At 38.9% G+C, this 16,022-nt stretch overlaps 4 non-coding genes across 4 annotated transcripts; all 4 read left to right on the forward strand.

The window, feature by feature from the left end:
• Positions 1–13,508: 13,508 nt before the first annotated feature.
• On the forward strand, positions 13,509–13,580 carry Trnaw-cca. The gene has a single exon. It is a non-coding gene; the product is annotated as a tRNA-Trp (tRNA).
• Positions 13,581–13,972: 392 nt separating this feature from the next.
• Positions 13,973–14,044, forward strand: Trnaw-cca. The gene has a single exon. It is a non-coding gene; the product is annotated as a tRNA-Trp (tRNA).
• A 1,160-nt stretch (positions 14,045–15,204) lies between these two features.
• Positions 15,205–15,276, forward strand: Trnaw-cca. The gene has a single exon. It is a non-coding gene; the product is annotated as a tRNA-Trp (tRNA).
• A 667-nt stretch (positions 15,277–15,943) lies between these two features.
• Trnaw-cca lies at positions 15,944–16,015 on the forward strand. Its single transcript has one exon. It is a non-coding gene; the product is annotated as a tRNA-Trp (tRNA).
• Positions 16,016–16,022: the final 7 nt, after the last annotated feature.

Below are 16,022 nucleotides of genomic sequence, written 5' to 3' on the forward strand. Positions count from 1 at the left end.
TACCGCAACAATTTATTAGATGGAAGTTTGAATCGGGATAAAGAATATTAATTTTGGTTTTACCCATATACACCGATGTATATTGGCACTGTATACTCAGTACTCCCCCGAGCTCTGTGAATAAATACTCAGGTGGGATTCGAACTCGCGACCGTTGCAATGCTAGAGCAGTGTCAGTCAATTAACAGGTGGCAACAGCTGATTTCGTTTTACAATACATTCGTGTTGGAAACACTTCTATATTTTATGTAAATAAAGACAAGCTTTGTATAAATTAGTATATACATGTATAACCATAACAAACTGCATGAGATAAGGAAGTTTGAAATGGGATCGAATTTTATTTGATCAGCAGTGGTGTTGCTGTTGGTAGCACAATTTGTAATTAATAATGGTTTTCTCTGTCAATTTCGGAAAAAGAGCAGCCAATTTAACCTCCAAGCTATTCTATTTCGCGCGAAATCGAATGCAACTAAAAGGGTCATTCAATTTCGTTTTATGATTAGTCAAACGTAAAGTTGCGTCATTCGACTTAATAGTCAAAACAAAATAGTCATTCAATTAAACAATTCATCAAAGCAGCATTCAAATACGCAGATGCTTCTTGAGGCGTGTGTGTCACGAAAAAGAATGACGATACGCTAAATTGAACATAGTGCTAATGGAATTTGACTCAACTCAAAACAAAATTGAATGGCCGAATTCTGAATTTTAAACGCAGTAACAACTGGAGAGGCAAAACAGCTTTAATTCGAAAGCACGAAAATGAAATTGACTGCTGATTTGCCGAATTTGACCGAGAAAACCTATATAATCACATAATGATGTACAAATATATAAAGAACGAAGAGTCGATTGTTTTTTACCAAATAACTTCTGAAACCGTCCAGAATGTCTAAATGTTGGCATTTCTTTATTAAAATTAAAGACTATACGTTCCTAACCAATATTGTTTAAAGAATGCAGAATCGATTCTATTACCAAAAATCTTCCGAAACCGTCCAGGATATCAAAATGTCAGCATTTCTGTATAAATAAATAAAAACCTAATTAAATGTAACTTCCTAAAATCCTAACCAATATTTGTTAAGTGGTGTTAGCTATGGGGGTCACAACAAGACCAACATATTATTTTTTATTTTTACAATACCGAGGTGTAAGAAATTGTATTAAATAAGTTTATCTTCGAAATTTTCTTGTAAATTTCTGGGTAACCAAGAATAGATATTCGTTTTCCAAACGATTTATTCGCTTGTATATTTATTTTAAAAACAACTGTACATTTATAAATTCCGAACTTGACGAATAAAGAAAAAACGATAATAAAAGAACAAGCGAAGTCCTTATCTGTTGATCCCGGTGGTTTGTGAATACAGGTGTAGGTCTACGTCAGATTTAACTGCAAATCTCCCGAACCATATACGGATCATTCCATGTCAAACCATACAGTGGTCCCCATGTGACCCTATCAGGTTTTGATAAAACTTCAATAATATTATATATTGGATGTGGCTCAAATAAACACATACAAAAAGCTAATTCGTAAATACCTCGGACAGTTTCGCTATTCCTATTGGTGGAGAGCGCATCACTAGGGTGTGTATAAACCTTTGTTTATGACCAGTAAAAAGTGTTGAAACATGGGCGTGACACGCGAGCTTGCACCTGTGCTTATAAGACAGTTTCTTCATTCCTATTGGTCGGGAGCAACGGCCGGGACAGTTGTGCCACATCACGCGATACGCGCGACGCGCACAGCATTCCCTTATAAGAAGTTGTTTACCCGAGGGCGGCGGAGGGCCTTACCATTTCATAGCTGTAGGGGGGTTGTGTTGAAAGAAATCATTGAACCAATATAATTTTTGCATTTATTTTCCTTTTTACCAAAAGTGTCGATGTTTTTTGACCCAAAAAGGTATTTATGAATGGGAATCAAAGTGTGTTGAATCGGTTTTCAACTAGTGGTTTAAACCCGCCGAGGCCTACCACTAGTTGAAAACCTCCTCACCACACACTGATTCCCTTGAGATATGACCCATTCAAATTCGGTCGAGGCGGCCATTTTGTGCGCTTGTGAGACGTAAAAGGGGATTTTTGTGATAAGTTCCTACTTTGAAAGCTCATAATTTAGTTTTGTATGTACCAGCATAAAAACTGGCTCAGTAACGAGTAATGGGGAGCTGTTGATGGTTTACAACATTGTGAGAAACGGCTTCCTCTGAAGTGATGTAGTTTTTGAGTAAGAAGTAATTTTCACGAACTTGATTTCGAGACCTCAGATTTAGATTTTGAGGTTTTTGCTTTCATCACTACAGTTGAGCTCGACGACCAGTTGAGCTTACATTTTCACAGGTTTGTTATTTTATAACAAAAATACCCAAAATTGAATTACATCAATTCAAATTTCTCTTTGGAAGTTATATGCTATCACCAAGTTAAACAAAAACACTAAATTGAGAGGGATATTAATTAATTTTTATTAATTATTAATCTTCCACAATCTTTCATAACAAACGCTTTTTATAACCCCAAATCGCACAAATTTTAATTAAAAAACCCAATACATTTTGAAATGTCATCCTTTGTGCGTCATCGGCGTTACTTATCATTTCGTACTATAAGGTAAAAGCCGAGGGACAATACAATAAGGATTAGCTAAAGTGATCAATATCGTTCGTAAATTCCACATTCAAGAAAATGCACGCAATTACATCATACGACCCCCCCCCCCCCCCCGCTTGTCTTTGATGTATAAATCCGAACGCTATAAGAAGCTTTTTCATTTTGCTATTCACGTGCGGAAAAAACAAGTCGTTTGTGTAACTACACAGGTTGTTATGGTTTTAATTATCTCCCGGAGAGTGCTCTTTCTGACACAAAAGAAGACTTAATTTACAAGAGAGCAAGGACACCGATTTCAATGCAATTATTGCAAAATCATAACATCTCAATTGGACCGCTTTAATAAGTGAACCTTTAAAATAGCAACCGTTTGATGAGTGGATGCCACGCTCAAGGCAATCCAAAAAGGATGATGCCATCACAGGTTTGTTATCATCTTAAACCAGGAAAAAGGGAAAATGTCATCACAACTTTAATTGCACAGTTCGAGACTTCATTTGCGCTACAGGGTTACCATTCATCTTAAACCAGTCGCTGCTCGATTATGTCCATCGTCAGATCTCAAGCAGACAACCTCAAACAATTTGGATACAACATCGACGTTTTTAGAGCAAATGATGTAAAAATGAGAATCACGTGGAAAGTACTCATACTTGCGGCGATATCACTTGTAATTGGTACGTATAATATGCGAGTTTGCTGTATTTAAATTGTTTGTACCGTGTTAAATTTGCATCAGGGATAGAGTTTTCATTTTAGTTGTACCCATGTACACCGATGTGTGTAGCACTGATACTCGATACTTCCCCGAGTTCTGTGAACAAATTCACAGGCATATTACTCGGGTGGGATTCGAACCAACGACCTTTGCAATCCTATAGAGCCGTGTACCAACTGTATTTAGATTGTTGTTCCCGAATCTGAACCGTGTTGATCTTCATGCTGGTATTCAATCTTATAAAGACGGAATATGTGTTTGTTTTCTCTGGTTTTATTTGGCCTTGAATTGGTAATTTCTCAAAATAATTGTTAGTATAAAAACTTACTTGGTAACGAGCAATGGATACCCACTGATTGTGAGAAACGGCTCCATCTGAAGTTACCTAGTGTTTGAGTTACTGAGTATACAGTGCTAACACACATCGGTGTATGGGTAAAAACCAATTCTTTATCCCCGATGCAAATTTAACATCTCTTATATCGTTGCGGTACCCCCTGCCAAAACATAGGATTGGAACTGCCACTAGCTACCGGGCAACCTCGGTAGTCTAGTTGGTAAGACACTGCTCTAGAATTGCAAGGGTCGTGGGTTCGCATCCCACCCGTGTAACATGCCTGTGATATATTTCCACAGGACTCGGGAAAGTATAACTGAGTATACAGTGCTAACACATATCGGTGTATGGGTAAAAAACCAAAATTAATATTGTTTGAGAACGTGTTAAATTCTCACTTAAAAATTATCAATAGACTTCAGGTATGGAGCCCCTTTTCTACGCTGCTGAAAGCACACACTTTGTCACCGACGGTGTTTTTTCTTTTATTGTATACTCCTGCAACTTTCACAGATTTGTTATGTTATGCATTTTATGCATTTAATGCATTTTATGCATTATATTTTAATTCTTCTGACAAAATAATAAAACAAACAAAGGCCGTCCAGGAAAAAAAAAACCGTCATAAAAATATATGTACCCTTCCAGACGTAGCTCATAAAAAGTTAAACACACATTAAAAACATTAAAATTGCAGTATTGAAACAAAAGATGGTAAGTAAAAAGCAATACACAAACGATAAATACACAAGAACTACCGTATAAAACATACCACATTAAAACTAAGCCCCTATTGTAAACAAATAAAAATAACATCAAGCAGAAACACCAAAACGCGATGAAATGGGGGGGGGGGGGTAGTAAAGTAATAAATAAATAATTTAAGGCAGTGGACACTATTGGTAATTGTCAAAGACTAGCCTTCACAGTTGGTGTATCTCATTATATGCATAAAATAATGAACCTGTGAAAGTTTGAGCTCAATCGGTCATCGAACTTGCGAGATAATAATGAAAGAAGAAAACACCCTTGTCATACGAAGTTGTGTGCGTTCAGATGCTTGATTTGAGACCTCAAGTTCTAAATCTGAGGTCTCGAAATCAAATTCGTGGAAAATTACTTCTTTCTCGAAAACTATGGCACATCAGAGGGTGCCGTTTCTCACAATGTTTAATACCATCAACCTCTCGTCACCAAGAAAGGTTTTATGCTAATAATAATTTTGAGTAATTACCAATAGTGTCCATATAATAAAAAGATCCTAAAAATGTGTACACGTCAAAATAAAACTGAAGGATTCACCACTGTGAAGCCAAGTACTGGTCCTTGACAATTACCAAAGGTGTCTAGTGCCATTAGGCCTAATTAAGATTCAAAACCAACAAACCGACTACCATAGTCACAACAAAAGCGCCAATTAAAGACGACCTTGTTTGCGTTTGAGCGCTAAAATTTTACAATAATTCACCACAAGCCTTTCATTATTATCTGGCTCTTTGATGAACCATAATGTTTTTGAAGGTTAAGCTTAATTCCCAATAGTTTTCAACGAGAACACAAAAATAACGATGATTATTGAGCAAAGAAAAAGAAAACACAACTTGTTGTCTATTCTGCAGCTGCAGCAGGGTTATCTTTAAGATATTAAATCGTATTGGTTTATGCTACTCTCACACTTGGGCGAATATCTTGTGAGTACGAATGTTTGAAATTCGCGATGAATTCGCCCAAAAGTTGCGATTTGACAGTGAATATATTCTCTGTCGTCCTTAAACCTCTCCTTACCAATATCTTACGCATAATACGCACGCTTTACCAACAGTACCAATGGCTTACCAAATGCTTACGCAAATCGATGGCGAATTACCGTCTTCACAACAATCGCTGAATGTACGGAAGCGCTTCATATTGCCGCTCTCACAGAGTGGCGAATGTTCTTGTGAACATGAATATTTGAACTGCGCGTAGAATTCGTCCAAAATGGCGGTTGGATAGTGAATATTTTCATCCCGGTCTCACCCCTCGATCGTCCTCGATCGGCCCTCTCTTACCAATATCTTAAAAATATATTACGAATACTTACCAACGCTTGCCAATGCCTTTGCGAACGTTGCAAACGCTTACGCACGCTTTACCATTGTTACCAATGCTTACGAAAATCACGCCGAATGACCGTCTTCGCAACATTCGCTGAAACTAACAAACCGGTTTGTAAATTGAGCGATCTTCGTAAGGGGGTGGGAAATAATTTGTGAACGTTCTGAATTTGTTACCAACGCTTACGAAGACACGGCGAATGCTGCGAAGTTTGAGAGATTGTCAAATTTATTATGTCCTTCCGATAGCATATTCGCTAGCATATTCGCCGTGTGAGAGCAGCATAAAGTGACCGATCTTCGTAAGGAGGTGGAGAATGACTTGTGAACGTAGTGAATTTGTGGCGAATGTTGCGAAGTTTGAGCGATATTGTTAAATATTTTCGTTCGTAAGCACATTCGCTAGCATTTATCCCTAGTGTGAGAGTAGCATTACATGGCGCTGCCAGAGAACAAAGCCCGGTTCATATGTACTTCCTTCGAATGCGAATGCGAAGCGAATTTGACCGTGAATATGACGTCACAACCCTCCTTTCGCACCGATATTCGCAAGTGAGTTGAGCAGAAATGAACGAAATGCTGCGTTATTCGTTGCGAATTTGTGTCGTCAACATTCGTATCGCATTCGCATTCGCAGGAAGTATGAACCGGGCTTTTAGGCGCAATTTTTGTTCTGCATACGAAATTGCCACTGTTGAATTTGTTTTGAAAAGGGGGATCCAAAAAAACCAAACCAGGAACATTTAAGGATGAAATTCTTTTGTAAAGCAAAACAAAATTGCTACCGGTGCGACCCCTTTTCTTCGTAATAAGTGTAACTTGGTTCTTTTGCGTTTATTACACAACCCACGGGATCTATAGCTTTATGTTCCACCCGAATGCTGCAAGTCAGTCTCAATATTTCAACTTCATTTATACGCAGATAATATATTGGTATCATCAGCAAGGGTGTGTGTGATAGGCACAGAGCCAGATGGTGGGAAGGTACGGTTTGTTCTACCGCCGGGGGATCCATGTTCGTGTACTGAGCTAATATTGGGCGGACATAACGCCTACGCACAGCCTAGAAATGAGCCACCGGTTTATATAGATACACTGCCGATGGACGCTGAAGGACTCCGTAGAGAACTAGGTTGCACACCGATTTCCAAAGGTATGCAGCATGCAGTAGGCCTATACGTTATTGCTTTTAGCGTCTGCACACTTTTTTTTGTAGGACCAGGGACCAAAAAACTGTTGCTTAACCATTGGTATACCAGCCTGAACATACAGCATTGCTGCGACTGGTCCCTGAGTAATGTCTTGATTAGCCAAGAAATTTGCTAAGCAAAATATTTTGCTTAAAGGGAAGGTACACGTTTGATAATTGTCAAAGACCAGTGTCCTCACTTGGTGTATCCCGTCATAAGCATAAAATAACAAGCCTGTGAAAATTTGAGCTCAATTGGTCATCGGGAGTTGCAAAAAATGATGAAAGAAAAAACACCCTTGTTGGACGAATTTGTGTGCTTTTAGACAGGAATAAAAGACTTCTATCTAGAAGTCTTTTATTATTTTAGTGAGAAATGACCTCTTTCTCAAAAACTACGTTACTTCAGAGGGAGTCGTTTCCCAAAATGTTTTATACTACCAACAGCTCCCCAATGATGTTGTCAGTTTTTAAGTTAATATTTGTTTTGAGTAATTACCAAACGTGAACCTTCCCTTTAACCGTTTTATCAAACATGACTGTGAGCCATGGTCTTTTAAAACGATCGTTTTGTTCATGATGATAACCAAGTTCTGGTCAAGAAACAGCCTAGAGAAAAGTTTTGCGTTAGTTTCTCTATAAATTTTGCTGTTTTTAATTGCTCCTTGGGATTTTAATGTGTTTTTCATGTGTTGTGAAAGTAGTGCTTAACAACACATGCCTCTGGAAATTGAACCATTGGAACATTATACGGGCTGGTATAGTGGATTCAATAGCGGACTTCCATAGCGGACTTCTTTCTGTCATGAAATTACTCCAAAACCCACATTTTCAAGAGGGCTATTAATTTGCGTGAATCAATGCATTCTGCTTCACCACCATATTCATTTCAAAGCAAAGCCCTGACTTATTGAATGTACAAAATTAAGTCCGGAGTTTTCGTGTACGTACACGCCAGGGTAAGAGCAAGAAATATGTTTAAATTACTAATAATTATGGGGGATAAACTACAATCAGATAAAAAGAGTCGAAATGATTTCTGTTGAATTTAATCTCTGCGTCTTTATTGATTTAAAGAGCCACCGTATGCCAAATATTGGGATTGTCAGCAAATCATGGATGCCGGTCTTACAAACAGTGGTGTGTACAATATCACAATCAAAGAGGAACCGATTGAGGTCTACTGTGACATGGAGACTCCCGATCACGGTTATGTGGTAATTAGCTTATTAATGCATTTCGCACAAGTTGTTTTAGAATGAAGTACGGCGCCGTAAAGGCACTGAACACTATTGTAATGACTCAAACTAATTGTTAGCATAAAAACGTCCTTGGTAACAAGCAATGGAGAGCTTGTGATAGTATAAAACACCATGAGAAACTCTGAAGTAACGTCACTTTCGAGAAAGAAGTAATTTTCCAAGAATTAAATTGTGAGGTCCCGAAATCAAGCTTCTGAAAGCACACAACTTCGTGTGGCAAGGGTGTTTTTTTTTCTACCATTATTTTCTTGCAAATTCGATGACCAATTGAGGAGCCCTTATTTCCACAGGTTTGTCATTTCATGCATTATGGGATACACCAAAATGAGAATACTGGTCTTTGACAATTTCCAAAGGTGTCCTAATGTTTTACACGATCAACCTCTCCCCATTACTGGTTATACCAATTCAGGTTTTATGCTAATAATTATTTTGAGTAATAACCAATGGTGTCCACTGCCTTTAAACCTGTGCAATTTTAGGCTTATGTGAGTCAAGAGAAAATAGTGAATAATTCACAATGCCCCGCATGTAAACACATTGTCCTATAGATTAAAACAACCAAAATCAGCTGTTTGTTTAAAAGACAAACTTAGATAATGCCTACAGTCTTCTCTTATTTGACTTAATTTGACGTATTTCACAGGAAAAACAATCTAGTATGAAATTTTAAACCGGCAGGCAGCACTATTATTATATGGGAGGCTATTTCAAATTATCGAACCATTATTGTTAAATAATTTGTTCTTTAATCTTCTTTTTAGGGTGAAAGGGGGGGGGGGTCCACCAACTTTACTATATCGTACTTCCCCCGTGTAAAGTTTCAAATCCTATTTATAACCGTAGGTCTTTCAAAGACGAATCAATGGTTCCGTGGACTTCGACAGAACTTGGTCGGAGTACGAGGCAGGTTTTGGGGACTTACACGGAGAGTTCTGGTGGGGGAATAAGAAGCTCCAATCGTTCACAGAACCAGCTAGCGAAGGGTGCGAGTTGGTTGTGGACCAGGAAACACCCGCGGGGATTAGCTCTGTTCACTTTGCAGAGTTCAAAGTCATTGGTCCGATGTACGCCATTCATATTGGCAGACCCATGGGTAGTCATGGTATGTAGTGGGTTTTTTTCTCATCCTTGCTGTTAATTATAGAATAAAACACTGTAAGAAATGGCTCCCCCTGAAGTAACGACCGGAGTTTCTTTCATAATTCTCTTGCAACTTCGATGACCAAATGAGAATACTGGTCTTTGACAATATTACCAAAACAGTATATGCCTTTGATAAACTGCAATTCAGTCCCTCATTTAAAAAAAATCATCGTCCTTTATGGGTTCGTTCATTTACGCGCCTCCCTTAAAATAAAATGTTCCCTTTCCCATCTCTGTCTTAAGGTAATGTTTTTGCATCAAGTAACATGAGCAACTTTTCTACGAGAGCTAGATCAGCTGATGTGAAGCCGAGTTCTTGCGTTGATGATCAGAATTCCCAGGGAGGTTGGTGGTACGGCAATTGTCACGAGTTTAATTGTAACCTAAACGGTTTGTATATCACCAAGGCTAGAATGGAAAGTTCGTTGCTGCCGGGTTTGCAATGTCAGGAGCAAATTACAGGCAGTGAAATGAAGATGAGTCGAAAGGGTGTTAAGGCTGGTTTACGTGAATTGGTTACGCAAGGTGGTGACTACGAAAATCAGACTAATCAGGGTGAGAACCAGAATGATCAGGGTGATCAGGGTGGTGATGGCCAGGGTAATCAGGGCAGTGATCAGAGTGACCAGGGTGAGAACAATGGTGATCAGGGTAGTGATCAGGGTGATAACCAGGGTGAGAACCAGCAGGGTGATCAGGGCAGTGAGGGTGACCAGGGTGAGAACGAACAGTGATATGCTCGGGCAGTGATCAGAGTGACCAGGATGAGAACAAGGGTGATCAGGGTAGTGATCAGGGTGATAACCAGGGTGATACCAGCAGGGTGATCAGGGCAGTGAGGGTGACCAGGGTGAGAACGAACAGTGATATGCTCGGGCAGTGATCAGAATGACCAGGGTGAGAACAAGGGTGATCAGGGTAGTGACCAGGGTTATAACCAGGGTGGTACCATCAGGGTGATCAGGGCTGTGAGGGTGACCAGGGTGAGAACGAACAATGACATGCTCAGGTCATTAGCGATCAGGGTTGTTTACATTTCAGGGTTATCAGAACGATGAGTGAATGATCACAGGGTGAAAATATTGATCAGAAACAGTGATCATGGTGATAAGCACCGATCAGGGTAATAATATAATAGTGATCTGGGCCCAATTTCATGGCTCTGCTTACCGCCGAATTCTGCGCTTACGATCGCAATTCCCCGCTTACGTGCAAGCGCCGAATTTTTGCGCTAGCCTTGTAAGCGTAGAATGCCTAGTGAAGTCGCACGCGCAGAAGCCCAAATTCGCCGCTTAACCTATGAAATACGCTTGCCGTAAGCACAGAATTCCCTGCTTCCGTAGCGCCGATTCTGTGCTTACGGTAAGCAGAGCCATGAAATTGGGCCCAGGTGATAATACTTATCAGGCTCATAATACTTAGTGTAAGTAAAATAATGCCCCTTTAAAAATGAGTGAAACGTTTTGCAACAGCCGTATAGTAAGGAACAATGCGAATGAAAAAGTGTTTATCAACTATTTTCAAATTTTGCAGAATTCGCATACGGTTGTAGTTTTAGATGTATGTCAGAAAAATAATGTTCTTTTATGATACATTAGTGTACTTTTTTTAAATGGCAGGTTGAGCGTCTAATTGCTGATATTAATAAGGCAATAAAAGGGTATAGCGCCGAGTTCTTACACGTTCTAAAACGTCCGTTTAAAACCTTCCAGGGTTGTTGCCGTGCGCTAAAGGTCCTCGCCTTCGGCTTGGGTCTTTAAATCACACGGCAATTCGACCCTGCCGACTTTAAACGGACGTTTAAGAACGAGTCACTACTCTTTTATTCCCATTCATAAATGCCGTTTTGTTAAAAAACGTTAAAAAAAACCAAAACAATTACAGACACTTTGACAATTGAAAATTTCAGGTTTGAAATATTTGTTTTCAAAAACTTTGTGAAGAGTCTGATGGCGTGCTGGGTTGTGTGTACGCGCGCGCTTAGAAACAGATTACGCGCGCGCTTAGAAATAGATAAGCACTGTTACTAAATAGCTATGAATTGCGTTCCGCGTGATAATCTTGCGCGCCTGACACGCGGAAGCCAGCCGGTCATAAACACTGGTCTTTATCAACCGTTTAAACACCCCCACGTGATGTGCTCTCCACCAATAGGAGTAGAGAAACTGTCTGGGGTATTTATGAATGTTATATCATGTGTATGTTAACGGTATTTTAATCTTTGCCCAGTTTCACAAAGCTGTTCATCATTGAACACAATAACTGTCATTGGTTTCTTAATTAACAAATCTGGAAGAGGGGTTTTTAATTGGCTTGCTATTGCTCCAACTTCCACATAAATGGTGCCCTGAAGGGGACGTCAAACACTTGACGTACATCGAGTGAAAATTGAATGCTTCAATCACATGCCGCAAAAGAAGACTTTCTTGCGTTTTTTTTTTTTTTAACTGTCTCAATTTGAGGAGAATTCAGTTTCGCGCGAAACGAGACGTTTAAGTTGTGTGCCTTTGCCTAGATTGACAGGGAAATTACCCCAAACTAAAAAGATGATACAGGACTGATGTGTCAATGCCTAAACATTTAGGTTTTGTAAATGGTATAATTTTTTAATTAAAAAAATTCCTGCATCGTAAGTTTTTTTTTGTCAGAAACTAGGTTTAGGCCAAACACGGCCGCTGAAGCATACAAAGTGGCTTGCCAAAAAAATATACCAAGGTTCTAACTAAATAACCAGTTTACATGTACAAATGAAACTGATATCCTGCTCAGTACGTTAAACAATTTTGTTTTGTTACTGGAATCCATGCTGGAATAAACTCAGCGGAAGTCGTTTGCGCTGTGTTTCTGCCTTCCTTTGCACATCCTGATCCTATAATGGGTGAGTTCGTTTAGCTTCCCTGTGTCTACCCACGCGGTGCTCACTCGGGTGAGCCCCTGACAAGAGCTAAACTAACAATCACTCACCGCTCTGGTAGTGACGTCGTTTACCTGCTTATTGTTTGCTTGAGATTGTTTTCGGTTTGCTGCCCAAATAAGGGGTATATATATTTTTGTGCTCAGTTATTTTCGGTTTTACTGCCCAAATAAAGGGTATAATGAGTTGTGCTTGCTCAATGATTTTGAGAAGCCGTGGGGCAGAAAACAAACAATTTAAAGGAACAAGTTGCCTTGGATCGGTCGAGTTGGTCTATAAAAAGCGTTTGTAACCGGTTGTTATAAAATGCATGTGGGTAGAAAGATGTTGTAAAAGTAGAATACAATAATCCACACAAACATGCCTCGAAATTGCACGGTTTTCCTTTTACCTCGTCGACTAACACGGTCGGCCATTTATAGGAGTCAAACTTTTGACTCCCATAAAATGGCCGACCGTGTTAGTTCGCACAGTAAAAGGAAAACCACGCAATTTCAAGGCAAACTTGTGTGGATCATTGTATTCTACTTTTAAAACATCTTTCCAACCATATGCATTTTATAAAAAACGGTTACAGACGCTTTTTATAGACCAACTCGTCCAATCCAAGGCAACGTGTTCCTTTAATGAAGATCAAAGTTATTTATATTTTAAAAGTAAACCCTTATACGATGTAGAAGGTTCTTACTCATTAAAAGACTAGTAAGTTTAACGAGAAATACACAGACAGTTTGTATTTGAAAAAAAAAAAATGTAAAATAAAAAATAGCAAAAAAAGAAAGAAAAAAGGATGCAGCCTAAAAAAGGATGAGGGAGGGGACGATCAACTGGTATTTTTGTCTGTATGGCCTTATACAGCGATTGTTATCTACCGTATGCTACGGGAACGTTATCATCATAATGCTATATGCCTAATGGTATTGGTACACACATACCGCTGCACAATATTGCACCATCTAGACTATAGTCCAGATGATGCAATACCAATAAAATAATCACCATAAGCCACCGCCTTGAAAACTGACGTAAAACACATAATTATAATTAACATGTACGGTGTGTATACAGGCCTATGGGGGGGGGGGGGGGTCTTGACATGGTTACTTTAATTTTTAACATTGAACTATGGCATATGAATAATGCTATTCATTCATCATATTGATACCTTACTGCTTGAGCAGTGCATTGAATGAATTAAATAATTGTTGAAATAAATGCAACTGTGACTTCGTGGCGCAACGGTAGCGCGTCTGACTCCAGATCAGAAGGTTGCGTGTTCGAATCACGTCGGGGTCAAATAGTATTTTTGTTCCATCATTATAGAGGCCTATACTACACTCTAACTCTTGTTCAATTTATATAAACTAATCAATGGAGTGTAAATCGTAGGTGTACATTTTGTCCTTGGAAAAAGGGGGGGGGGGGGGGTCGGCAGCAGGTGGTTTAAAGGACAGGTTGAAATTTGTAATTTCTCCAAATAAATGACCATGAAAACTTATTCAAGAGCCTGGAGAGCTCTTATTAGTATAAAACATGTTTATATATGAAATAATGTGGATTTTGTTTAAAGAGGTTGTGTTTCATCCAAAAGTAGTGCTACTCTTTCATCATTTTGTATCTTACTGCGCACAGCACTGAGCCGCGGTGTAATAACTGAATCCATTAATTAATAACAAATAATTAACTGTGACTTCGTGGCGCAACGGTAGCGCGTCTGACTCCAGATCAGAAGGTTGCGTGTTCGAATCACGTCGGGGTCAAATAGTATTTTTGTTCAATCATTAGAGAGGCCTTCACTGCTTTCTAACTCTTGTTCAATTTATATAAACCAAACAATGGATGTAAATCGTAGGTGTACATTTTGTCCTTAGAAAAGGTGGGACAGCAGGTTGTTTAAAGGACAGGTTGAAATTTATGAAAACTTAGTTTGTCAAGAGCCTGGAGAGCTCTTATTATTATAAAACATGTTTATACATGACCCCTTTTATGAAGTAATGTGGATTTTTTAAAAAGAGGTTGTGTTTCACCCAAAAGTTTGAATCTGAGAAAGTTATGAAGTCAACTTTTTAGTGAGATAAACTATCTCACCTTGAAAACTTACACAAGAAGTCGACATATACAGAGATGAGTTACCAAGACAACTTTACACAAAATGAGAAGAAGGTTACTTTTGTCTTTTTCTTTTTAGGATAGGGAACAAAAAGCGCTTGCTTCTCCTTTTTCCTACATGTTAATGTCACATATTGTTATTTTATATTTATTGTACAATAACTAGATCAAGTTTTCATAATGTAAAAATTATTCTAACCTATTAATGTTATCACGGTTTGTACTGCTGAAGTTGAGATTAAATAAATGTATCTGAGATGAAATAAATTACCTCACCAAAACAACTTACAATAATATTAAGAAGTCGACTTAGCAATGAACTGTACGTTGAAGTCTTAAGGCAAAAAGTGCTGTTCTTTCATCATTTTGTATCTTACTGCACACATCAGCGCCGAGCCGCGGTGTAATAAATGAATCCATTTTTTACTAACATTAAATAACTTTGACTTCGAGGCGCAACGGTAGCGCGTCTGACTCTAGATCAGAAGGTTGCGTGTTCGAATCACGTCGGGGTCAATTAGTATTTTTGTTCCATCGTGAGAAGGTGGCGGCAGCAGGTGGTTTAAAGGACAGGTTGATATTTGTAAATTCTCCAAATAAATGACCATGAAAACTTTATTTGTCAAGAGCCTGGAGAGCTCTTATTATTATAAAACATGTTTATATATGAAGTAATGTGGATTTTGTTTAAAGAGGTTGTGTTTCACCCAAAAGTAGTGCTGTTCTTTCATCATTTTGTATCTTACTGCGCACAGCACTGAGCCGCGGTGTAATAACTGAATCCATTAATTAATAAACACTAATCAACTGTGACTTCGTGGCGCAACGGTAGCGCGTCTGACTCCAGATCAGAAGGTTGCGTGTTCGAATCACGTCGGGGTCAAATAGTATTTTTGTTCCATCATTAGAGGCATTTATATAACACCCAAGCAGATCCTTGCCATTTGATTGGAGGATTGTCCGTCACGTGATAGCAAATAAAAGTACCATTGCACGCTGAGTCACTCGCCGTGCTTTTTCGTTCCATCCGAAAAGTACCATTGCACGCTGGCACGCTGCCAGCGTGCAATGGTACTTTTCGGATGGAACGAAAAAGCTGAGTAAAAACATCACTGCGTGCGCGTGTCTTTGGTAACGCAGCAGGTGTTACTGCAAGAAGGCATAGTTAAATTACTAGCATTCGGCTTCTACAGTTGAAATTGTTTGTTTTGAAAGTTGTTTCTTTCAATCAAAATGACAAAGTTCTACTTGGATGTTATATAAAACAAATAATGAATGTTTTCATTCGTGCAATGGTGCGAATTTTTATGTTCATTCGTTGAAAGCTGGAATGTTCCATTCAACTCGGCTCCGCCTCGTTGAATAGAACATTCCATCTTTCAACTCATGAACATATTCGCACCATTGCACTCATAAACATTCATTATGTGTATAATATTGACATTCTAAGGCAAAGTGCTATTCATTCATCATTTTGTATCTTACTGAGCGCCTTACTGGAGCCGCGGTGTAACAAACGAATTCATTAATTAATCACACCGATTAACTGTGACTTCGTGGCGCAACGGTAGCGCGTCTGACTCCAGATCAGAAGGTTGCGTGTTCGAATCACGTCGGGGTCAAATAGTA

The sequence above is a fragment of the Asterias rubens genome, chromosome 2 (assembly GCF_902459465.1).
Source record: "Asterias rubens chromosome 2, eAstRub1.3, whole genome shotgun sequence".
Lineage (NCBI taxonomy): Eukaryota > Metazoa > Echinodermata > Asteroidea > Forcipulatida > Asteriidae > Asterias > Asterias rubens.